We start from the raw sequence: 23,105 nt of genomic DNA, 5'->3' as shown, positions 1-23,105 counted from the left end.
AACATACACCAACATGTCTAATGTAACCATGACCTCTTAGTCAAAAGTCACAAATATGCAGGGCTGCACTGAGATGCTTAGGAGAGCTTATGTTATGTTGTTCATATCTGTGTGTAAAAGGACAGAGAGTAGATCTGAGAATGTCAGTTAAACCCAGAATATCTCTAGATTATTTTCAGAATTCCGTTTGTCCTTCCTCGGCTCCTCCCTCTCATATGACACTATCTCTGTCTTCACAACAAAGACTCCCAACCCTGACACGAGAAATGACTCCTGTCCTGCAATCTGTGTTGTCCTGTACAAATACCCTCTTCCCTCATCCTCTCAGTTTTCGTCCCTACAGAACACTCCAGTAAAGTAGAGTACCTAGAGACGCTCTCTCTCTGTTATTTTTAGTAGATTCTCCAATAAGCAATTACAACAGGCTGTTTAAATAATTTAATCTCCTGTGTCCTGTGGGCTGTTGCAGAGTTGTTCTGAAGACCCATGGTCTTTCTCTCAGATCTTGTTTACTTTTCCTCAAAGCATGGGATTGTCTGTCTGTCTGTCTGTCGGTCTGATTGCTGGTAGAGAATGATGGGTATTAAGACAACTCTCCTACTGTCACTCTCACAGTACTACAACTGTTGGGTGACATGGCGGATGAGGTTAGGTGGATGCAATGTTATTTCAATGTTATTATGTGATATTTGTTTGTCTTGCAAGTGGCAAGCACTATGTCATGCACAAACACGTGAACTCTTGCACGCACAAGAAAGCACACGAACAGGCACACACACACACGTTACGTGACAGTAGAGTATCGTATCCGATGACGACTTCCTCTTCTGAGTTAACAATGAATTCTTTGGTGACTGTAGAGTCCAATCCGAGATCCACAAACTTTATTGCAGGTGTGGCATATGCAGTCTGTGTTGGCGGGGGCAGGCATGGTTGTATGTCTCCTGAACTGTCTCCTCCCACCTTTGTACACCGCTCTTGCAGAGCTGCCGCCAGGTGGAACGGTCGGCAGCAGGATCCTCTAGGTCTGTGGGTTTGATGTTGCACTTCTTCAGTGTTGTTTTCAGCTGGTCCTTGTAGCACTTCATCTCCCCCTGCAGACAGCCGGCCAAGATGTAGCTGGCCATACAGGATTTTCCGCGGCAAACGCTCCTGAGACATTCTAATAACATGCCCAAGCCAGCACAGTTGGTGTTGGGTGACCATAGCCTCCATACTCCTGCAGTTGGTCTTAGCAAGTATTTCTGTATGAGGCACACGGTCGCACCAGGTGATTCCCAGGATGCGCTGCAGGCATCTTATGTGGAATCGCTCGAGCTGCTTGTTGTGGCGACTGTAAGTGACCCAGGCTTCACAGCTGTAAAGAAGTGTGGTGATGCAGACGGCTTGATAGACGGTGACTTTGGTGTGGAGGTGGAGATCTCTGTTTTGGAAGACCATGTGTCTGAGTTTCCCGAAGGTTGCTGATGCTTGCTTGATCCTACTTTGAATTTTAGAAGTTGATACTGCAGTCCTCCGAGACGATGCTGCCCAGGTATTTGAAGGATGGGACTATTGGCAGGGATTTGTGTTCAATGGTGAAGACTGACATGGTGGGTGGAGGGCTGGATCTCCATTGGCAGACCACCTCTGTCTTAGTGGTGTTGATAGACAGTCCCATCTTGCTATAGACCCTCACAGCTGCTACAAGGATGGACTGAAGGTCTTCTGGACTGTGGGCCACAGGAGCACAGTCATCAGTATACTGCAGCTCAAGAACACGCTCTGTCAAAACCTTGGTGGCTGCTTGGAACCTCCTGATGTTGAATAGGTTTCCATCCAGCCTGAAGACCACCGCAACACCGCTGCTGTCCTCAAGATCCTTGTGGAGAAGCTGGGTGACACATAGGAGGAAGATGTTAAAGAGGACAGGTGCCAGCACCCCCCCTGCATCATACCGATGCTTACTCCAAAGAGCACTGACTCTTGCCCTCCTATGACCACCCGAGCCGTCATCCCATCATGGAACTGGCAAAGGATGTTGACAAATTTCTCTGGATAGCCAATTTTGATTAGAATACCCATAGTAGTTCCCTGGTCACAGTGTCGAAGGCCTTGGAGAGGTCCTGACGTTGTTCACTGCACTTCTCCTGGAGTTGCCGTGCCATGAATATCATGTTGACCGTACTGCTGTTCTTTCGGAATCCGCATTGTGACTCTGGCAGCAGTTCCTCTGTGATGTTATTCACCAGCCTGTGTAGCATCACCTTGGCCAGGTGCTTGCCGGAAACAGCCAGAAGAGATATGCCTTGGCTGTTGCCGCAGATGGATTTGCCACTGTTTTTCTTATAGATAGTGACAATGTTTGCATCCTACCACTGTTGGGGTATGATCTTCCGGTCCCAAACCTCAGTGAAGTACTGGTGGAGCGTTCTGGTGCAGAAGTAACCTCCCTTCTTAAGTAGCTCTGCCAGGATGCTGTCAGCACCAGGAACCTTGTTGTTCTTGAGTGAATGGATAGCTGATAACACCTCTTGGAAGGTTGGCGAATGGTGGAGGTCTTGAATACACACACGCACACAGACACACACACAGACACACACACACACACACACACACGCACACAGATACACACACGTACACACACACACGCACACAGACACACACAGAGAAAGAAAGGGGGCTGGGAGCTAGCAGGGGCCTCGGAGGAGAAGAGAAACATTAAGTACAATCAGAGTGGTCCTCTTATTTAATATTTAATCAAGACACATATCAAATGTAATCCAAATGTGTAATTATGACTACTGGGGACTGAATCAGTTGGTGTGTTTGTACATGGTTGAGTGTGTGTGTGTGTGTGTGTGTGTGTGTGTGTGTGTGTGTGTGTGTGTGTGTGTGTGTGTGTGTGTGTGTGTGTGTGTGTGTGCGTGCGTGCGTGCGTGCGTGCGTGCGTAAGCTATTACATTTATTACGGAGAAACAACCCTTATCTCCTTCTTCCCTCTTTTTTGCCTATCTTATAATATCACCTTCCTTCTCTGTGTGTCAGACTTCCTGACACATTTAAAAATGTAATCAATGTGTCTACCTCACTGTGTGTAGCATCAAAATGAAAATGCATTGCAGGAGAGGAGGAGGAAGAGGGGAGACAAGGGAGTTGGTTAAAGTAGATTCCTAATCAGTATGCAGTGAATGCTATGCTGTGTGTGTTCGATATTGTGCAGGTAGTGTTATAAGCCCTAGGTAGCCTATGCACACACAGTTTACTGGGTTTTAATAGTCATTTTCATGTCAAACCAGTGGAATATAATATTATAATTTTCAAAAGCCTACTTGTCCGTGTTTTCTGTCCGACAGTTACATTCTCATTGGCACACAGACCAGGGGTGTATTCATTACGTCTTGCAACGGAAACCCTTTACCATTTCAGAACCAAGCGGAAGCAATCAGAATGGGAAATTACCTACTTGAATTTGTCCAATAGAAATTCTCGTTTTAGTTGCAAAACATTTTCTGTTTGGCGTAAACTGTTTCTGCAGCCGAAGCGTTTTGCAACATAATCGTCGTAATGAATATATCCAGGGGTGTGTTCAGCAGAACGCAACGTTTTGGAACGTCCAGATAGAAATAGTCTACGTAGAACAAACATGCATCTAACACGTAGAATAAGGAATCACATTGGCGCCATTCGTGACATTTCTATCTGCAACGTTCGACAACGTTTGGCAGCTGAACATTGCCCTGACCTAGAATTGCTACTTAGAATTCGGACTAAACCAACACGCTGGGACGGGCGGGGGAAACAGTAGGAAATCTTGGCTATAATGTAGTAGGACGGACCGCTGGAAGCTCAGGCGAAGGGGGCGACACATTGCTCTTTAATATCGTTGGACGAATAATGTTGCTATTTGATTACTACAATCAGGCTATAGAACGTAGCCTATTACACGAAGCAGGCCCGAGGAATCATTCCAGGTGAGTTTTCGGGGAAAGTGTCGCTGTGGCCGCTTGCCTCTTGGCAAGGCTACACGCGGGTCCTCCTCCCAGGGACATCTCAGTCCGGTATCCGCTGTACCCCTGTTCCCGAAGGATGGCCATAAAACCCGCCGTACCTGGTTTGACACAAGGAGTGATCGTTTTTTCACATCAGCGGTGATTAAAAAAAATATTTTGTGAAAACAGCGGATTATTTCATACAACGTTGACAGGATGTGTTATTACGCGCGGAGGAATATTTTTTTTACACTATACAAGAGGAGGACCGATCGTGTTTCGCGAAACTGAAAATACGGTGCAACATGCATGTGCCACATTCTTCAACACAATTCGGCGCAGGCATTATACAATACAATTAATATTTTCTTTAAAAAGGCGTAGGCTATTTTAGGTTCACTAAATGGCCTAACAAATATGTCGCCCCTACCTACCCTATTTGGCTATCCACACAGAGAACCTATATCATATCCTACGTGGTAATAAGCTCAAGCGAATTTCGTTCACGACAACATTGTTACATTGTTACAGTACTGAACTTCAAAATGTAACACTGACTGTCGTGGGAGTGGCTTTATATTTCTCTTAGACAAAGCTTCAAATGTTTCCCTTTAATTGTTGTCTGTTTTGTGGGCGCTGATTTGGACAAGCAGGGTTATGCCGTGAGACCCCCCCACCTTTCGGGGCCGACTTTGTTTGCGCTGGCCGGGGCTGTGTGAGTGTGAGTGAGAGGAGAGCGCAGTATAGTCCCTTCCCCCCAACTCTGGTGAAACAGGAACAACTTTTTTTTAGGATAAAAAAGTTGCTGGAGTTTGGAGCGCCCTGGAGTACTGAGGCCGCCAAATACTGGCCAGTGAGACGCTGAGATTTCGGAGGGGGGGTCGTTTGCAAACCTAGCCTACGGTTATGTTATGTTATATGTTATGTGTATTTATGGCTGGCAATGTAATGCGGTAGTAGACTTGCTATACAGTTATAGTGCTACAGTACCCTATCTGGCTGTAACCTCTTGTATTGGCCATTCTGCAATTGGAGCACTTGAAATCAAGTGATATCACTGATAATGCCCGATATGTAAACTAACCAAGGCCAGATAGGCCTACACGATTAAGTGGTATTGAATGTGTGTGTCAACGGCCACAGTCCTGCTGATTTTCGTTTCTCCCAGTCACGTAATTGATCAATTATTGTTATTGATTGGCTAGAGTCCAAACACCTGGTTACCCTGAACCCTAATATGTCTGACAGCAACAATATGAACCAGTAGACATACGCTGCCCCTTCTGGACTGAAGTCTTCTCTCTTCTAGTCCAGTGTTCACCACCAACCCTGAGTGCTTTTTTTGTTCCAGCCCAGCACTAATACACCTGAATCGGCTCATCAAATCATTTTATTTGTCACATGCGCTGAATACAGGTGTAGACCTTTGAGTGAAATGCTTACTTTACAAGCCCTTAACCAACAATGAAATGAATGAAATAGATTTAAGAAAATATTTACTAAATCAATTAAGGAAAAAAAAAGAAAAAGTAAAAAGATAATTACATATCAATAACAAGGCTTTATACAGGGGGTACTGGTACCGAGTCAATGTATGTGACTGCATAGATAATAAACAGCTAGTAGCAGCAGTGTAAAAACAAATGGGACGGGTGTGTGTGTGTATATGTAAATAGTCCGGTGGCCATTTGATTAGTTGTTCAGCAGTCTTATGGCTTGGGGGTAGAAGCTGTTAAGGAGCCTTTTGGTCCTAGACTTGGCGCTCCAGTTTCGCTTGCTGTGCAGTAGCATAGAGAACAGTCGATGAAGTTGAGTTGTAAGAGCTCTGGGCAAGAAGAAAAGCTTGAACACCCCTTAGGTCTCCAGGACCAGGGTTGGAGACCATTTAACCATTCAGCTAGGCTAGTTCTAGAGAGGGGAAACTAATTCCTAGATAGAATATATTCTACTAAAGAGGGGCTGAACTAGTTCACATTTGAAGAATTGGCACTGTTGTATCGTTCATGGCAGTGTAACATGTCTTTATGCAACAGACGGTTTATTGGATGAGTAAAAAAACTCTGTCTCTCTTAGGTGTGTGTTTGGCTGCGGTGACCTGTGTCTGTGAGGGTGTTACTCGTGACTGAGCAAGGATCAGCTCCTGTGTTCAGGTGGCTTTGTCTGAGTGGGAGGAGTCAGGGTTCAAAGGTTGTGGCTCTGGGGACCCAAGGGATGGATCTCCATATGAGGCCCTACTGAGAGGGCTGGGGACCTACTAAGGTAATCAATCAATCACTATAGTCTGTCTCACACACACACACACACACACACACACACACACACACACACACACACACACACACACACACACACACACACACACACACACACACACACACACACACACACACACACACACACACACACACACACACACACACACACACACACACACACACACACACACACACACACTACCTTTGCCTGTTTCAATGCCTGTTGAACATTCAAGGCTGTGAGGGGAGAAGAGATGACCCTGGATTGTTTTGGCCGAGCAGTGCTATCTGTGATCTATTCATGGTGAAGACACAGGAGGCTCAGGATGTTCTGCCTGAGAACCATCCACACGGTTTATTTATCTGTTATCTAATCCATAGACTGTTAACCAAAAACCACTGCAAAGAAGAGGACAGGGAAATGGATATGGGTGTATTAAGGACAATTTATTTTTCTCCTTAGTGAATTTGGCTCATGTTTCCTGTATAGTTCACTTCATGGCTTTTCAAATTAAAATCCCGGGGTAAAACTGTCCTCACATCAATATGGGATGATTAGTAGGAGAGAAATGTGTGTTAGGGATCTATTCAATCTGTGGTGCTGAAGATCTGCTTTATAGCACGATTGACAGTAAAAACATTGTTCCCGTGGTCGCGGAGAAGCATTCGTTATAAACGCTGCATATTAGGGCTGTGACAATACCATTATTGCAATGTTTTTTTCTGTGGCAAATGAAAACACGAAGCAGACCAAACTTTTTGGACCTTTAAAAACCTGCTGTCTGTAAAATAAAGTGTGCTATAGCTTGGAAAATAAATAAATGTGACTAGATGACAACATAATGATGTTTGTTTCCAACAGTTTTCCTAAAGAAGTGAAATCTGCTTTGTGTTCTGTTTCCTTGCCACGATACTAATGAGTATCGCGATACTTGTATCGTCCCGGCCCTACTGCATATGCCAGCTCAATCGGAAATGATCATTAAATGAATGGTGATCTTCCACGATACTTTAGCAGTACGGATTGAATCCAGCCCTACGTGTTTAGAGAGAGATGCATGATGTGCTTTAGCCACACACACGTACGTACGTGACTGACAGCAGGGCGTCATTAAGGCAAGGCACACCAACATACACCCACACACTGTAGGTAGGTAAGTAGGGGAAACAGAACAGTGACACGACATGAGGAACCAGTCTTTCAGACATTGGCTATGACTCACTATAGAAACCCATTCCCCAGCATGGCGAAAGCCACTGTCTGTCCCAGATAATATTCCTCTCCGTTTAACCATCCCACCAAATCTGTCTTTAAACTCCAGCTGACTTCTTAGACTCTCCAATCCCTTTTGTCATGTGCCTCTCCTCTCTGTAGCTACACGCTGTATAGCTGCTTTAACAGCTGAGGTCTAGAAACGGTCAGTATTGAACCTGGCATGTCCTACAAGCCCACAGAATACAGGCTGCTGGTGTGTTTTGTGCGTGTGTGTGTTGGGCTATACTCACATCTGGGTCAGACCGTAGTTGGGCTATTCCACAGAGTGATGCTGAGAATTCGATTTCTCACTTTAAAATGCAGCTCTATGCACAAAATACTACTTTTAACAATTTCCTCTCAAATTTGACAAACACAGTTACTTGAAGAACAGTGCAGATACCAAGTTTGTTAACAGAATAACGGCACCAACAGAACAAACCGTTGTTCTGTTACCAAACCTGGCATCTGCACTGTTCTTCAAGTACATTTACTTTTGTACAATTCAGTGGAAATTGTTAAAAGTAGTCCTTGTTCAGAGTTGTATGTTTTGTTTAACTCTGCAATCATTGTTTTTTGCTTGACATTAATTTTAAAGTGAGATCATCTGAGTCTCAGTGTCACTGTTACTGTGGATTGCCCATCTGACACTTGTCCTTCGTGTTGCTGTGCGTTGCTAGACAGTTCGTTCTGTGTACAGGCTGTTCCCCCTGGCCCTAGGTGGGGAGTTGGAGACAGAACCACAGTCTGCTTGTACCCAGAACCATGGTAGCCACTAGCCTGGCAGTTGGTCTGCAGATGACACCACTAAAACAGTCAATATTGTCAGCAGGCTTGTGAGCATCCGGCACCAAATCGGAAGAAAAAATGTTTTGAGGTTTGCCCTAATGAATGCAACCAGAATGAGCAAAACCATGAGGTATTTGTTCTTAATTAAGGGGTAATGGATGAGGTTAGGTAGATGGCATGCCATCTCTCTTTTTGCATGGCCAGAATGTGTACAGTTCCAGCTGGTAGGTTTGTCTTCTGGTCTGGTGCTGTTCCAAGGTTCCAGAACCCTGGGCTCCTTTATCGTTCCAGAACACTTCCAGAATGTCTCATTACTTTGTTCCCCACTAAGGTTCCATATGATCCTTCTGCCCAGTCTCAGTGAAACTCTCTGTGTCTACCAGCCTCTGTGTAACTTGTGTGTCTGTGAATGTGCCTGCGTGTCTATAATACATGTGTTTCTGTGTCTGCCTGTGCACTTTAATTAGGCAGGTCTTTGCCAGTGTGTTTAAAATTCCACGGGAATGACACACCAGGGTAAAGTGTGGTAATTCAGGCACAGACCATGGTTCATGTTCTCTCCACAGGGCTAATGTTGGCCTACAAGACAGGAGAGGAGGTGGGTGTGTGTGATGTAATCATCAAAGATAAGAATTACTTCCACACATATGCCCTCTGCAGCTTTTATTGTGTAAGCCTTGGGTCAGTAGGACCTTATTCGAGGTGTGTGTACAGTATGTTAGACACAAAACAGACAGACTTTGAGCTCAGCTAAATCTGCTCTCTCTGTCCCCATGCTCCTCCCATTCCTCAGGATGACTAATCAATGTCTTGGTCTCACGCCATCTAAAATTACCACACGAGGGCCTCCCAGGTGGCGCAGTGGTTGAGGGCGCTGTACTGCAGTGCCAGCTGTGCCACCAGAGACTCTGGGTTCGCGCCCGGGCTCTGTCGTAACCGGCCGCGACCGGGAGGTCCGTGGGGCGACGCACAATTGGCCCAGCGTCATCCGGGTTTGGGAGGGCTTGGCTGGTAGGGATATCCTTGACTCATCGCGCACCAGCGACTCCTGTGGCAGGCCGGGTGCAGTGCACCCTAACCAAGGTTGCCAGGTGCACAGTGTTTCCTCCGACACGTTGGTGCGGCTCGCTTCCGCGTTGGATGCACGCAGTGTTAAGAAGCAGTGCGGCTTGGTTGGGTTGTGCATCGGAGGACGCATGACTTTCAACCTCAGTCTCTCCCGAGCCCGTACGGGAGTTGTAGCGATGAGACAAGATAGTAGCGACTAAACAATTGGACACTATGAAATTGGGGAGAAAAAGGGGTATAAAATAAAAAAATTACCACACGCTCCTGCTGCTCACCAGAAAATGATTGGGGGGAGGGGAAGTGTACAGTATAGAAATGGACCACATAGATTTAACATCACAATATCCAGTTGTATGACAGACCATCAGAAATGTTTGCATGATAGACTATTTATTTTGTTGTTGCACATCAAATTGAAATATTTGCATTGTGCTATTTCAGTGGTGCCTACATTTTAGCCGGGCGTATCCAGCTCCTTCGGGAGAAAGGGAAGTGTGTGTTGTGTTCCCTCTGTCTCTGTGGGGCACAGGGCCTCACAAGGCTCCCCCTGACCGCTGGGATTTCTCACAATGTTTTGAGCCGCAGGGAAATGTCCTCACAGCATGAGCTAAGGAGGAATGTGGACAGAGTGTGGGAGCGACCAGAGGGATGGAGGGAGGTAGTGCAGAGGGTGGGGAGGAGGGAGGGCAGGAGGTGGGAGGGGAGGACAGGGCAGGAGGTGAGAGGGCAGGAGAGGGGAGGACAGGGCAGGAGGTGAGAGGACAGGATAGCAGGTGAGAGGACAGGGAGGGCAGGAGGTGAGAGGACAGGAGAGGAGGTGAGAGGACAGGGAGGGCAGGAGGTGAGAGGACAGGAGGTGAGAGGACGGGGAGGGCAGGAGGTGAGAGGACAGGGAGGGCAGGAGGTGAGAGGACAGGGAGGGCAGGAGGTGAGAGGACAGGGCAGGAGGTGAAAGGACAGGGAGGACAGGTGAGGTGAGGACAGGAGGTGAGAGGACAGGAGGTGAGAGGGCAGGAGGTGAGAGGACAGGAGGTGAGAGGGCAGGAGAGGAGAGGGCAGGGAAGGGCAGGAGGTGAGAGGACAGGGAAGGGCAGGAGGTGAGAGGACAGGAAGGGCAGGAGGTGAGAGGACAGGAAGGGCAGGAAGTGAGAGGACAGGAAGGGCAGGAGGTGAGAGGACAGGGAGGGCAGGAGGTGAGAGGACAGGGAGGACAGGAGAAGAGAGGACAGGGCAGGAGAGGGGAGGACAGGGCAGGAGGTGAGAGGACAGGGAGGGCAGAAGGTGAGAGGGCAGGAGAGGGGAGGACAGGAGGTGAGGTGAGAGGACAGGAGGTGAGGTGAGAGGACAGGGAGGGCAGGAGGTGAGAGGACAGGGAGGTGAGAGGGCAGGGAGGTGAGAGGGCAGGGAGGTGAGAGGGCATGAGGTGAGAGGACAGGAGGTGAGGTGAGAGGACGGGAGGTGAGGTGAGAGGACGGGAGGTGAGGTGAGAGGACAGGAGGTGAGGTGAGAGGACAGGGAAGGGCAGGAGAGGAGAGGGCAGGGAGGGCAGGAGGTGAGAGGACAGGGAAGGGCAGGAGGTGAGAGGACAGGGAGGACAGGAGGTGAGAGGACAGGGCAGGAGAGGGGAGGACAGGGCAGGAGGTGAGAGGACAGGAGGTGAGGTGAGCGGACAGGAGGGGAGGGGAGAGGACAGGGAGGGCAGGAGGTGAGAGGGCAGGGAGGTGAGAGGACAGGAGGTGAGAGGGCAGGAGAGGAGAGGAGGTGAGAGGACAGGGAGGGCAGGAGGTGAGAGGACAGGGCAGGAGAGGGGAGGACAGGGCAGGAGGTGAGAGGACAGGGAGGACAGGGCAGGAGGTGAGAGGACAGGTCAGGAGAGGGGAGGACAGGGCAGGGGAGGACAGGACAGGAGGTGAGAGGGCATAGAGGGCAGGAGGTGAGGGGACAGGGCAGGAGAAAGGAGGGCAGGAGGTGGGAGGGCATGGAGGTGGGAGGACAGGGAGGTGAGAGGACACGGAGGGCAGGAGGTGAGAGGGCAGGAGGTGAGAGGGCAGGAGGTGAAGGACAGGGAGGGCAGGAGGTGAGAGGGCAGGGAGGGCAGGAGGTGAGAGGGCAGGGAGGGCAGGAGGTGAGAGGACAGGGAAGGCAGGAGGTGAGAGGACATTGGGGGCAGGGGGACAGGGCAGAGGGGAGAGGACAGGGAAGGGGGGAGGACAGGGCAGGAGGTGAGAGGACAGGAGGTGAGGTGAGAGGACAGGGCAGGGGAGGACAGGGCAGGGGAGGGGAGGGCAGGAGGTGGGACAACATGGAGGTGGGAGGACATGGAGGTGAGAGAACAGGGAGGGCAGGAGGTGAGAGGACAGGAGGTGAGGTGAGAGGACGGGAGGTGAGGTGAGAGGACAGGAGGTAAGGTGAGAGGACAGGGAGGGCAGGGCAGGAGGTGACAGGACAGGGAGGACAGGGCAGGAGGTGAGAGGACAGGTCAGGAGAGGGGAGGGGAGGACAGGGCAGGGGAGGACAGGACAGGAGGTGAGAGGGCATAGAGGGCAGGAGGTGAAGGGACAGGGCAGGAGAAAGGAGGGCAGGAAGTGGGAGGGCATGGAGGTGGGAGGACAGGGAGGTGAGAGGACAGGGAGGGCAGGAGATGAAAGGACAGGGAGGGCAGGAGGTGGGAGGGCAGGAAGGCCAGGAGGTGAGAGGACAGGGAGGTGAGAGGACAGGGCAGGGGTGCGAGGCCGGGGGGGCAGGAGGTGAGAGGACAGGGTGGTGAGGGGGCAGGAGGTGAGAGGGCAGGAGGTGAGAGGGCAGGAAGGGCAGGAGGTGAGAGGACAGGGAGGTGAGAGGACAGGGCAGGGGGTGCGAGGGCAGGAGAGGGCAGGAGGTGAGAGGACAGGGAGGGCAGGAGGTGAGAGGACAGGGCAGGGGGACAGGGCAGGGGAGAGGACAGGGCAGGGGGGACAGGGCAGGAGGTGGGAAGGCAGGAGGTGAGAGGATAGGGCAGGAGAGGGGAGAACAGGGCAGGAGATGAGAGGCCAGGGCAGACAGGAGGTGAGGTGAGAGGACAGGAGGTGAGGTGAGAGGACAGGTCAGGAGAGGGGAGGGCAGGGGAGGACAGGACAGGAGGTGAGAGGGCATGGAGGGCAGGAAGTGAGGGGACAGGGCAGGAGGTGGGAGGACATGGAGGTGGGAGGACATGGAGGTGGCAGGACATGGAGGTGGGAGGACATGGAGGTGGGAGGACATGGAGGTGGGAGGACATGGAGGTGGGAGGACATGGAGGTGGGAGGACATGGAGGTGGGAGGACATGGAGGTGGGAGGACAGGAGGTGGGAGGACATGGAGGTGAGAGGACAGGGAGGGCAGGAGATGAAAGGACAGGGAGGGCAGGAGGTGGGAGGGCAGGAAGGACAGGAGGTGAGGTGAGAGGTCAGGAGGTGAGGTGAGAGGACAGGGCAGGAGAGGGGAAGACAGGGAGGACAGGAGGTGAGAGGGCAGGAGGTGAGATGAGAGGACAGGTCAGGAGAGGGGAGGACAGGGCAGGAGGTGAGAGGGCAGGAGGAGAGAGGACAAGGAGGGCAGGAGGTGAGAGGACAGGGCAGGAGAGGGAAGACAGGGAGGACAGGAGGTGAGAGGGCAGGAGGTGAGATGAGAGGACAGGTCAGGAGAGGGGAGGACAGGGCAGGAGGTGAGAGGGCAGGAGGTGAGAGGACAGGCAGGGCAGGAGGTGAGAGGAGCTAGTGTGTTGAAAGCACTGGAGTTGGAGGTATCAGGTTGTATCAACCTATATTACGTACTCTGTGAATAAACTATTTAGGTTCAATCTGTTAGCAACGTCTGTGCTGTTTGTGTCCTGGTATTTCTCCTGGTATTTGTCCTGGTATTTGTCCTGATATTTGTCCTGATATTTGTCCTGGTATTTGTCCTGGTATTTGTCCTGGTATTTGTCCTGGTATTTGTCCTGGTATTTGTCCTGGTATTTGTCCTGGTATTTGTCCTGGTATTTGTCCTGGTATTTGTCCTGGTATTTGTCCTGATATTTGTCCTGGTATTTGTCCTGGTATTTGTCCTGGTATTTGTCCTGGTATTTGTCCAGGTATTTGTCCTGATATTTGTCCTGGTATTTGTCCTGGTATTTGTCCTGGTATTTGTCCTGGTATTTGTCCTGGTATTTGTCCTGATATTTGTCCTGGTATTTGTCCTGATATTTGTCCTGGTATTTGTCCTGGTATTTGTCCTGGTATTTCCTGGTATTTGTCCTGATATTTGTCCTGGTATTTGTCCTGATATTTGTCCTGATATTTGTCCTGGTATTTGAGCAATATAAAAGTGTGTATCTTGCGGTGTATCTTGCGGTGTATCTTGCGGTGTATGCACTTCTCTGTGTGACAGCCAGAAAGTTGGAGCAAGAGAGAGAAGGATAATCTGTGGTGAGGTGTGTGTGTGAGACGATCAGCGCAGCAGTAGAGCTGCAGAGTGCCAGTCCTGCTGCCAGCTCTGACCCGCCTGGCCGACACGCATGGCACCATGCATGCCCAGGCACAGACAGCAGATGTGAGTCAGCTCTGTGTGTGTCTCCTGTAAACCTTTCCCTGTCTCTCCTGCCTGCAGGTTTTGGGGTCACACACGCTTCTCTTCCTGGTGCAGTGATGGCCACATCATGACCCTGATGGACATGGTGAGTGCCTTAGCATGACATTACAACATTACATAACATATGATGCAGCATAGCAGTGGGGAGGTGAGACTACTTGGTTTAGGCTACAAGACGCTACTACTAGCTCAGTTGAATACACTTAGAGAGAGGGAGAGAGAAGGAAGATGGACAGGGAGAGAGAAAGAAGATGGACAGGGAGAGAGAAGGAAGATGGACAGGGAGAGAGAAGGAAGATGGACAGGGAGGGAGAAGGAAGATGGACAGGGAGAGAGAAGGAATATGGACAGGGAGGGAGAAGGAATATGGACAGGGAGAGAGAAAGAAGATGGACAGGGAGAGAGAAGGAAGATGGACAGGGAGAGAGAAGGAAGATGGACAGGGAGAGAGGAGGAAGATGGACAGGGAGAGAGAAGGAAGATGGACAGGGAGAGAGAAAGACAGGGAGAGAGAAGGAAGATGGACAGGAGAGAGAAGGAAGATGGACAGGGAGAGAGAAGGAAGATGGACAGGGAGAGAGAAGGAAGATGGACAGGGAGAGAGAAGGAAGATGGACAGGGAGAGAGAAGGAAGATGGACAGGGAGAGAGGAGGAAGATGGACAGGGAGAGAGAAGGAAGATGGACAGGGAGAGAGAAGGAAGATGGACAGGGAGAGAGAAGGAAGATGGACAGGGAGAGAAGGAAGATGGACAGGGAGAGAGAAGGAAGATGGACAGGGAGAGAGAAGGAATATGGACAGGGAGAGAGAAGGAAGATGGACAGGAGAGAGAAAGAAGATAGACAGGGAGAGATAAAGAAGATGGACAGGGAGAGAGAAGGAGGATGGACAGGGAGAGAGAAGGAAGATGGACAGGGAGAGAGAATGACAGGGAGAGAGAAGGAAGATGGACAGGGAGAGAGAAGGAATATGGACAGGGAGAGAGAAGGAATATGGACAGGGAGAGAGAAGGAGGATGGACAGGGAGAGAGAAGGAAGATGGACAGGGGGAGAGAATGACAGGGAGAGAGAAGGAAGATGGACAGGGAGAGAGAAGGAAGATGGACAGGGAGAGAGAAGGAATATGGACAGGGAGAGAGAAAGAAGATGGACAGGGAGAGAGAAGGAAGATGGACAGGGAGAGAGAAGGAATATGGACAGGGAGAGAGAAGGAATATGGACAGGGAGGAGAAGGAAGATGGACAGGGAGAGAGAAGGAAGATGGACAGGGAGAGAGAAGGAAGATGGACAGGGAGAGAGAAGGAAGATGGACAGGGAGAGAGAAGGAAGATGGACAGGGAGAGAGAAAGAAGATGGACAGGGAGAGAAAGACGATGGACAGGGAGAGAGAAGGAGGATGGACAGGGAGAGAGAAGGAAGATGGACAGGGAGAGAGAATGACAGGGAGAGAGAAGGAAGATGGACAGGGAGAGAGAAGGAATATGGACAGGGAGGGAGAAGGAAGATGGACAGAGAGAGAGAAGGAAGATGGACAGGGAGAGAGAAAGAAGATGGACAGGGAGAGAGAAGGAATATGGACAGGGAGGGAGAAGGAAGATGGACAGGAGAGAGAAGGAAGATGGACAGGGAGAGAGAAGGAAGATGGACAGGGAGAGGAGGAAGATGGACAGGGATGGAGAAGGAAGATGGACAGGGAGAGAGAAGGAAGATGGACAGGGAGAGAGGAGGAAGATGGACAGGGAGAGAGAAGGAAGATGGACAGGGAGAGAGAAGGAAGATGGACAGGGAGAGAGAAGGAAGATGGACAGGGAGAGAGAAGGAAGATGGACAGGGAGAGAGAAAGAAGATGGACAGGGAGGGAGAAGGAAGATGGACAGGGAGAGAGAAGGAATATGGACAGGGAGGGAGAAGGAAGATGGAGAGCAACTGAGGTGTGTGCTACAGGTATGTATAGTGAGTGAGTTAAGTATGTGGAACAGTCAAAGTTCATGGTAAATATTTGACATATTTGACATTCACAAGGAACAAGAGCTCACTTATAACTCTGTGTGTGCGCATACGAATATGTGTGTGTGTGTATGAATGCTTGTGTGTTTTGTCTTAGCATGGTGAATGTATGTCACACCCCTCCCGTGGCATCACAGCTGTATATTTAGCCATTACCCTGCGTTCTGAGTGTTGTGTGTTATATACAAGGCGTGGTGTGTGTGTGTGTGTATCTGGCACCGTGTACAGGAAGCCACCTGAACAGGTGAACTCCCAGGTGTCGGCTGTCAGCCGAGCAGAGCAGGAAGAGCAGGGTATCCCCGCGTCAGACATGTTGGTGGGAATCACGACTCAGTGAATTTAACAGGGAGCTTCATAGAGATGAATGTTCCCTCTGCTCTCTCTGCTAAGTCCTGTGGTCTGTGTGACTGTCTGTCTGGGGGGGGGGGGTCAAAGGGATTTACTGTCTTTGTCTTAGACTGTCGATTAGAAGGTGTGTGTGAAGCTAAGCTAACATAGCCGTCCCTTAGACCTGAAGTAACCATAGATGCAGTCTAGTGGTACTGATGGTTGACATTGCAGTGTGGGGTGGTGGCGTTACATTGTGTGGAATCCAGGCTGGGTTGATACATGCTACCTGTGTGTTTGCATCTATATTTTCACTGTGATTGTGCAAGATTGGTGTGTCTATGCTACTGTGCCAGTGGTTATACAGGCTTAGCTGGGTGTGTGTGTGTTTCTGTCTGTGAGTCATTGTCTTGCAGAGAGAGGAGAGAAGCGAGGGAGAGTTTAAGTGTAAACAAATAGTGGGAAAAAATGATTTAGAGTGGGAAGGAGAAGGACAGAGGGGAGAGGGAGAGAAAGAAAGGGGGGCGAGCTACTCACTGCTCTGTTGTGGCTGAGCTGCGAAATGGGATTAGCATAAATGAGGCTAAAACGTCAGCAGGCCTTTTACATCCAGCAGGGCTAAGAGGTGTGGGTGATTGACTGATCAGCTAGTTTATTTAATAGAGGGAGAGGAACCTCTCTGATGATCCCTTTCTGTCTGTGTGTGTGTGTGTGTGTGTGTGTGTGTGTGTGTGTGTGTGTGTGTGTGTGTGTGTGTGTGTGTGTGTGTGTGTGTGTGTGTGTGTGTGTGTGTGTGTGTGTGTGTGTGTGTGTGTGTGTGTGTGTGTGTGTAGGTTGACCGATTATGCTTTTTCAACGCCGATACCGATTTATTAGAGGACCAAAAAAAGCAGATACCGATTTATTAGAGGACCAAAAAAAGCAGATACCGATTTATTAGAGGACCAAAAAAAGCAGATACCGATTTATTAGAGGACCAAAAAAAGCAGATACCGATTTATTAGAGGACCAAAAAAAGCAGATACCGATTTATTAGAGGACTAAAAAAAAGCAGATACCGATTTATTAGAGGACCAAAAAAAGCAGATACCGATTTATTAGAGGACCAAAAAAAGCAGATACCGATTTATTAGAGGACCAAAAAAAGCAGATACCGATTTATTAGAGGACCAAAAAAAGCAGATACCGATTTATTAGAGGACCAAAAAAAGCAGATACCGATTTATTAGAGGACTAAAAAAAAGCAGATACCGATTTATTAGAGGACCAAAAAAAGCACATACCGATTTATTAGAGGACCAAAAAAAGCACATACCGATTTATTAGAGGACCAAAAAAAGCACATACCGATTTATTAGAGGACCAAAAAAAGCAGATACCGATTTATTAGAGGACCAAAAAAAGCAGATACCGATTTATTAGAGGACCAAAAAAAGCAGATACCGATTTATTAGAGAACCAAAAAAAGCAGATACCGATTTATTAGAGGACCAAAAAAAGCAGATACCGATTTATTAGAGGACCAAAAAAAGCAGATACCGATTTATTAGAGGACTAAAAAAAGCAGATACCGATTTATTAGAGGACAAAAAAAAGCACATACCGATTTATTAGATGACCAAAAAAAGCACATACCGATTTATTAGAGGACCAAAAAAAGCAGATACCGATTTATTGGAGGACCAAAAAAAAGCAGATACCGATTTATTAGAGGACCAAAAAAAGCAGATACCGATTTATTCGAGGACCAAAAAAAGCAGATACCGATTAATATATATTTTTATATATATATTTGTAATGATGACAATTATATCAATACTGAATGAACAATGAACACTTTTATTTTAACTTAATATAATACATCAATAAAATCAATTTAGCCTCAAATAAATAATGAAACATGTTCAATTTGGTTTAAATAATACAATATGTGCCATGTAAGAAAGCTAACGTTTTAGTTCCTTGCTCAGAACATGAGAACATATGAAAGCTGGTGGTTCCTTTTAACACGAGTCTTCAATATTCCCAGGAAAGACGTTTTAGGTTGTAGTTATTATAGGACTATTTCCCTCTATACCATTTGTATTTCATTAACCTTTGACTATTGGATGTTCTTATAGGCACTTTAGTATTGCCAGTGTAACCGTATAGCTTCCGTCCCTCTCCTCGCTCCTCCCTGGGATTGAACCAGCAACACATCGACAACAGCCACCATCGAAGCAGCGTTACCCATGCAGAGCAAGGGGAACAATTACTAGAAGGCTCAGAGCGAGTGACGTTTGAAACGCTATTAGCGCACGCTAACTAGCTAGCCACTTCACTTTGGTTACACCAGCCTCATCTCGGAGTTACATTACATTTAAGTCATTTAGCAGACGCTCTTATCCAGAGCGACTTACAAATTGGTGCATACACCTTATGACATCCAGTGGAACAGCCACTTTACAATAGTGCATCTAAATCTTTTTAGGGGGGTGAGAAGGATTACTTACCCTATCCTAGGTATTCCTTGAAGAGGTGGGGTTTCAGGTGTCTCCGGAAGGTGGTGATTGACTCCGCTGTCCTGGCGTCGTGAGGGAGTTTGTTCCACCATTGGGGGGCCAGAGCAGCGAACAGTTTTGACTGGGCTGAGCGGGAACTGTACTTCCTCAGTGGTAGGGAGGCGAGCAGGCCGGAGGTGGATGAACGCAGTGCCCTTGTTTGGGTGTAGGGCCTGATCAGAGCCTGGAGGTACTGAGGTGCCGTTCCCCTCACAGCTCCGTAGGCAAGCACCATGGTCTTGTAGCGGATGCGAGCTTCAACTGGAAGCCAGTGGAGAGAGCGGAGGAGCGGGGTGACGTGAGAGAACTTGGGAAGGTTGAACACCAGACGGGCTGCGGCGTTCTGGATGAGTTGTAGGGGTTTAATGGCACAGGCAGGGAGCCCAGCCAACAGCGAGTTGCAGTAATCCAGACGGGAGATGACAAGTGCCTGGATTAGGACCTGCGCCGCTTCCTGTGTGAGGCAGGGTCGTACTCTGCGGATGTTGTAGAGCATGAACCTACAGGAACGGGCCACCGCCTTGATGTTAGTTGAGAACGACAGGGTGTTGTCCAGGATCACGCCAAGGTTCTTAGCGCTCTGGGAGGAGGACACAATGGAGTTGTCAACCGTGATGGCGAGATCATGGAACGGGCAGTCCTTCCCGGGAGGAAGAGGAGCTCCGTCTTGCTGAGGTTCAGCTTGAGGTGGTGATCCGTCATCCACACTGATATGTCTGCCAGACATGCAGAGATGCGATTCGCCACCTGGTCATCAGAAGGGGAAAGTTGATAGGCTTGAAGTCATAAACAGCACAATGCTTGACGGACAACGAAGAGCTGCTGGCAAAACGCACAAAAGTGCTATTTGAATGAATGTTTTATGTGCCTGCTTCTGCCTACCACCGCTCAGTCAGATACTTAGATACTTGTATGCTCAGTCAGATTATACGCAATGCAGGACACGCTAGATAATATCATCAACCATCAAATCAAATCAAATTTTATTTGTCACATACACATGGTTAGCAGATGTTAATGCGAGTGTAGCGAAATGCTTGTGCTTCTAGTTCCGACAATGCAGTGATAACCAACAAGTAATCTAACTAACAATTCCAAAACTACTGTCTTATACACAGTGTAAGACAGGTAGGGTGGAGGTGATATGGTCCTTGACTAGTCTCTCAAAGCACTTCATGATGACGGAAGTGAGTGCTACGGGGCGGTAGTCGTTTAGCTCAGTTACCTTAGCTTTCTTGGGAACAGGAACAATGGTGGCCCTCTTGAAGCATGTGGGAACAGCAGACTGGTATAGGGATTGATTGAATATGTCCGTAAACACACCGGCCAGCTGGTCTGCGCATGCTCTGAGGGCGCAGCTGGGGATGCCGTCTGGGCCTGCTGCCTTGCGAGGGTTAACACGTTTAAATGTCTTACTCACCTCGGCTGCAGTGAAGGAGAGACCGCATGTTTTCGTTGCAGGCCGTGTCAGTGGCACTATATTGTCCTCAAAGCGGGCAAAAAAGTTATTTAGTCTGCCTGGGAGCAAGACATCCTGGTCCGTGACTGGGCTGGGTTTCTTCTTGTAGTCCGTGATTGACTGTAGACCCTGCCACATGCCTCTTGTGTCTGAGCCATAGAATTGAGATTCCACTTTGTCTCTGTACTGACGCTTAGCTTGTTTAATAGCCTTGCGGAGGGAATAGCTGCATTGTTTTATATTCGGACATGTTACCAGACACCTTGCCCTGATTTAAAAGCAGTGGTTCGCGCTTTCAGTTTCACGCGAATGCTGCCATCAATCCACGGTTTCTGGTTTGGGAATGTTTTATCGTGGTTTATGCTGTGTGTTTGTGTGTGTTTATGCTGTGTGTGTGTGGATTCTGCTGTGTATGTGTGGATTCTGTTGTGGCTGTGTGTGTGTGTGTATGTGTGTTTGTTCTGTAGTGTGTTTGTGTGTGGTTTCCGCTGTGTGTGTGTGTAGTTTCTGCTGTGTGTGTGTGGTTTCTGCTGTGTGTTTGGATTCGTGTGTGTGTGTGTGTGTGTGTGTGTGTGTGTGTGTGTGTGTGTGTGTGTGTGTGTGTGTGTGTGTGTGTGTGTGTGTGTGTGTGTGTTCTGGTGTGTGTGGATTCTGTTTGTTTGTGCGTGTGTGTGGATTCTGGTGTGTGTGTGTGTGTGTATTCTGTTGTGTGTGGATTCTGTTTGTTTGTGTGTGGTTTCTGGTGTGTGTTTGGATTCCGGTGTTTGTGTGTGTGTGGATGCTGGTGTGTGTGTGGATGCTGGTGTTTGTGTGTGTGTGTGTGGATTCTGGTGTGTGTGTGGATTCTGTTTGTTTGTGTGTGTGTGTGTGTGTGTGTGTGTGGATTCTGGTGTGTGTGTGGATTCTGATGTGTGTGGATTCTGGTGTGTGTGTGTGTGTGTGTGTGTGTGTGTGGATTCTGGTGTGTGTGGATTCTGGTGTGTGTGTGTGTGTATTTTGGTGTGTGTATGTGGATTCTGTTGTGGCTGTGTGGTTTCTGCTGCGTGTGTGTGGTTTCTGCTGTGTGTGGATTCTGTTGTGGCTGTGTGTGGTTTCTTCTGTGTGTGTTGTTTTTGCTGTGTGTGTGTGGTTTCTGCTGTGTGTGTGTGTGTGTGTGTTTCTGCTGTGTGTGTGTGTATGCTGTGTGTGTGTGGATTCTGCTGTGTATGTATAGATTCTGTTGTGGCTGTGTGTGTGTGTTTCTGCTGTGTGTATGTGTGTGTGTTTGTTCTGTAGTGTGTTTGTGTGTGGTTTCTGGTGTGTGTGTATGTGTGTGATTTCTGCTGTGTGTGTGTGTGTGGTTTCTGCTGTGTGTGTGGTTTCTCCTGTGTGTGTGTGTGTGGTTTCTTCTGTGTGTGTGTGTGTGTGTGTGTGTGTGTGTGTGTGTGCGTGTGGTTTCTCCTGTGTGTGTGTGGGAAGGGGGTGTGTGTGGTTTTTGCTGTTTCTGCTGTGTGTGTGTGTGGTTTCTGCTGTGTGTGTGTGTGTGGTTTCTCCTGTGTGTGTGTGTGTGTGTGTGTGTGTGTGTGTGTGTGTGTGTGTGTGTGTGTGTGTGTGTGGTTTCTCCTGTGTGTGTGTGTGTGGTTTCTCCTGTGTGTGTGTGTGTGGTTTCTCCTGTGTGTGTGTGTGTGGTTTCTTCTGTGTGTGTGTGTGGTGTTTCTCCTGTGTGTGTGTGTATGTGTGTGGTTTCTCGTGTGTGTGTGTGTGTGTGTGTGTGTGGTTTCTCCTGTGTGTGTGTGGTTTCTCCTGTGTGTGTGTGTGGTTTCTCCTGTGTGTGTGTATGTGGTTTCTCCTGTGCGCGTGTGGTTTCTCCTGTGTGTGTGTGTGCGTGTGGTTTCTCCTGTGTGTGTGTGTGTGTGTGCGTGTGGTTTCTCCTGTGTGTGTGTGGGAAGGGGTGTGTGTGGTTTTTGCTGTTTCTGCTGTGTGTGTGTGTGTGTGTGTGTGTGTGGTTTCTGCTGTGTGTTTGTTGTTTCTGTTGTGTGTGTGTGTGGTTTCTGCTGTGTGTGTGTGTGTGTGATTTCTGCTGTGTGTGGGTGTGTGTGTGTGGTTTCTTGCTGTGTGTGTGTGGTTTCCTGCTGTGTGTGTGTGTTTCCTGCTGTGTGTGTGTGGTTTCCTGCTGTGTGTGTGTGATTTCTGCTGTCTGATTGTGTGTGGTTTCCTGCTGTGTGTGTGAGGTTTCCTGCTGTGTGTGTGTGGTTTCTGCTGTGTGTCTGGTTTCCTGCTGTGTGTGTGTGTGGTTTATGCTGTGTGTTTGTGTGTGTTTATGCTGTGTGTGTCTGGATTCTGCTGTGTATGTGTGGATTCTGTTGTGGCTGTGTGTTTGTTCTGTAGTGTGTTTGTGTGTGGTTTCCGCTGTGTGTGTGTGTGGTTTCTGCTGTGTGTGTGTGGTTTGTGCTGTGTGTGTGTGTGGTGTCTGCTGTGTGTGTGTGGTTTCTGCTGTGTGTGTGTGGTTTCTGCTGTGTGTGTGTGTGGTTTGTGCTGTGTGTGTGGTTTGTGCTGTGTGTGTTTGATTTCTGCTGTGTGTGTGTGTGTGTGTTTTGCTGTGGTTTCTTCTGTGTGTGTTGCTTTTGCTGTGTTTGTGTGTGGTTTCTGCTGTGTGTGTGGTTTATGCTGTGTGTGTGGTTTATGCTGTGTGTTTGTGTGTGGTTTCTGCTGTGTGTGTGTGGTTTCTGCTGTGTGTTTGTGTGTGTTTATGTTGTGTATGTGTGGATTCTGTTGTGGCTGTGTGTGTGTGTGTGTGTGTGAATGTGTGTTTGTTCTGTAGTGTGTGTGTGTGTGTGTGTGTGTGTGTGTGTGTGTGTGTGTGTTGTT

The 23,105-nt window shown here is 48.7% G+C and overlaps 2 protein-coding genes across 6 annotated transcripts in view; both read left to right on the top strand.

Moving 5' to 3' along the window:
• The first annotated feature begins 3,744 nt into the window (after nt 1-3,744).
• Nucleotides 3,745-23,105, top strand: part of LOC118396030 (B-cell CLL/lymphoma 9 protein-like) — a 61,825-nt gene continuing 42,464 nt past the window's right edge. The window contains exons 1-3 of one of the 4 annotated variants that reach the window (XM_052493357.1): nt 3,745-3,953; nt 6,045-6,230; nt 13,944-14,010. The gene's annotated coding sequence lies outside the window, so the exon portion shown is untranslated. The other 3 variants (XM_052493359.1, XM_052493360.1, XM_052493358.1) reach the window with 3 other exon arrangements.
• The window catches only part of LOC127915047 (keratin-associated protein 5-1-like), a 7,467-nt gene continuing 5,609 nt past the window's right edge, over nt 21,248-23,105 (top strand). For both annotated transcript variants that reach the window (XM_052493362.1, XM_052493361.1), the window contains exon 1: nt 21,248-21,377. The gene's annotated coding sequence lies outside the window, so the exon portion shown is untranslated. The remainder of the gene's footprint in view (nt 21,378-23,105) is intronic.

The sequence above is a fragment of the Oncorhynchus keta genome, chromosome 34 (assembly GCF_023373465.1).
Source record: "Oncorhynchus keta strain PuntledgeMale-10-30-2019 chromosome 34, Oket_V2, whole genome shotgun sequence".
Classification (NCBI taxonomy): domain Eukaryota; kingdom Metazoa; phylum Chordata; class Actinopteri; order Salmoniformes; family Salmonidae; genus Oncorhynchus; species Oncorhynchus keta.
This window is presented reverse-complemented; position numbering and strand designations above follow the sequence as displayed.